We start from the raw sequence: 2,644 nt of genomic DNA on the forward strand, positions 1-2,644 counted from the left end.
AGCTGGAATAAAATGAGATTTTGAAAACAAAGTTATTGTATTGTTAAATGGGACATGAAAAAAAGACATTTCTCCCCTTAGAATGTTGCTTTGAGTTTAAACAGAAAATATTTGTATGGGAACGAGTGATAATAACTCATGAACAAGTCTGCTTCGACATGTTTCTTTTGGGGGGCAGCCATAAAACACTTAGTTTCAAGACTCTCGTCGCACTTACAGATAAGGTCGCTTGGGTCACAGGCACGCTGTAGAGAATGGGGAAAAGGCTGACACAGCATCACTGTTTCCTCAAGGAGAAGGGAACTGGACAGAAAACAGACTTCTATTGGTCTTCACATGCTGAAGGAAGGAATGGAAGGATGTTTGTCCCAGAAGGAGGAGTGGACTGCATGTACCTCATTGTCATGAAGGCAGCTGTAGTGGGGGCAGCCTCTGTGCCCTCTTCGCCGACCTTCACGGAGGACTTAGGTACGACTATGGACAAACACAAGCCTTAGTGGATGATAGTCCCCAAAATCTGCCCTGCCATGCCCAAAGGTATCACATGCCCAGCGTGCACAGGGCTTCCTTCATGTCTTAATTCCTCTCCAGTTTAAACCCAGGAGGAGAACTTCCACCTCTTCTTTCTGCATCTTGACCAGCCCTGTCCACTCTATGAATTTCTCTTAAGTTATTCCTCTCCCGCCATTTTCAGATCAACATGTTCTTCTGGAGGCATGATGATCTCATTTAGCTCAGGGTCAACATAGAGAAGCTACAGAACCTTGGGTAATAGTTCTCTCATAGGACATCTTAATGGTAGATTTCTTAAACCTTCTCTGCACATATTTATCCTCATTCTTGGTGGCTTTGAAAGGCGTCTCCTGAGTGTTCTCTTTTTTAAACGGCTTCTCCCAGTTTCCACTGAAGTAGATGGCATTCAGAGTATCTGAATTCACTATCCTTGAAGACAGCAACTCTTTGATCTTGTCTTCTAAGTTGTCTGTTTGTTTGGCTACCTGAGCATTGATGTGGTTTTAGAACTGCTCTGTAGCACCGGTAAAGTCCAGCTCTCACATCTCTGCTTGGTAGAACTTGAGGCACAAACATTTAAAAGACGCTAAACAATCACAAGTCTTTTCCTGAAGATACTTTGGCTGTTTCAAGCAAGTAAGTACTGAGATGTGACTGGAAGCCTTGGTGGACAACTCCATCTCCATCGCCACTACATTTATTCAGAGAAAGTTCCTGGATCTTCTGGCTTGCATTGATTCTCTTTGTCCCAACAAAGACTATGGCCAGGTGTGGCGGCGTAAATGAATGCAGAAAGACTCTTAATCTCAGGGTCGTGGGTTCGTGCCCCACGTTGGGCGCCAAAATGTGGCGGCATAAATGAATGCAGAAAGATTATAAAAATATATACAGCTTTAATAAGGAAATAGACTTACAGGACCATAGATTCCTGCAGAGGACAGGAAAGGCAGAGCAAAAAAAGGGGCTGCTGGGATCACGCCCAGCAGATTTATCAGTAAACATTAGCCCAAGGTGAACACGCCCCCAATGGGTGGGGCTATATCCCTACAGCCGGGGCTAAAGAGATCCTCGCAGGAGAAAACATATTTTCATGTTTTCTTTACTCCGTGTTGTCAAAAGGTTTACAGCAACAGTGCCATCCATGATGGCAATCTGGGGACACTGGGTTCCCCAGCCAGTAGCAAGCAGAGCAGATGTCAATACGTTTCTTAATGAATCAATATTTTTGCTTGCAAAGAGCATTCTTCTCACTTGACTTGTTAGCACTGCAGAGAATAACTTTTAGCTGCAATACTCTGTCACTGTTTCCATGTTGCTTCACAAGGCCAAGTCTGTTGATTCTGTGCAAGGCTCACATCTGTTTTATATGGAAGGTTGCTATTTCTCACATGCTAAAAATACATAGTAGAACAAAAAAAAAGGCTCCCAAAGACTACCCAGAGTCTGCATGTTCAGTACTGATGCAAATATTCAGTGGTCCTTGAATTGCACGAAGCCAAAACTACATTGGCATGTGGCAACATTTCTGTCTACTTTTCAGAGAGAGTATTTTATTATTATTGAACACATCTTCAGGAGGGGCAATGCTTATTTTTTCCCCTAAGAAAGCAAGCTTGGGCATCAGCAAGTTAGCTACCTTCACGGGCCAGTGCTTGAAGGTAGAGAGCTGGCAAGTGGTACAGTGAAACCAAGCAAAGATGGAACTCAAAGACAATCAATGCCAGTGGTCGAAGTCACTGTCAATCAACTAGGTTTTCACAACAGAAATGTACAATGGGGTCTCTGGATCTATAAAACATCCCTGAGCAGGCAGAGTTTATGTCCTTCTTATCCGCTCCTTCATATGAACCCCCAGAGAAGATATAACTCAGAGGAGAATTTTTCACTACGTGACCCCCTCCACAGCCAGACACAGCAGCTCATGTCTGTAACAGCAGAGCTGGAGAGGGCTGAAGGAGAGTTGTGAGTCAAGTGAGATAGATTGGTAAAGGTACTTGCTGTCCAAATCTGGTGAACCCTAGCGACCTAAGTTTTATCCCTAGAATCTAGGTATGTGGTGGAAGGGGGGAACAGCCTTGACAGAGTTGTCCTCTGACCTCCACAAGTGTACTGTGACACTCAAGCCCATACA

The 2,644-nt window shown here is 44.1% G+C and overlaps 1 pseudogene; it reads right to left on the reverse strand.

Moving 5' to 3' along the window:
- Positions 1-322: 322 nt before the first annotated feature.
- LOC130885213 (serpin B6-like) lies at positions 323-1,296 on the reverse strand (annotated as a pseudogene).
- Between the last annotated feature and the right edge of the window lie 1,348 nt (positions 1,297-2,644).

The sequence above is a fragment of the Chionomys nivalis genome, chromosome 12 (genome assembly GCF_950005125.1).
Source record: "Chionomys nivalis chromosome 12, mChiNiv1.1, whole genome shotgun sequence".
In the NCBI taxonomy this organism is placed as follows: Eukaryota; Metazoa; Chordata; class Mammalia; order Rodentia; family Cricetidae; genus Chionomys; species Chionomys nivalis.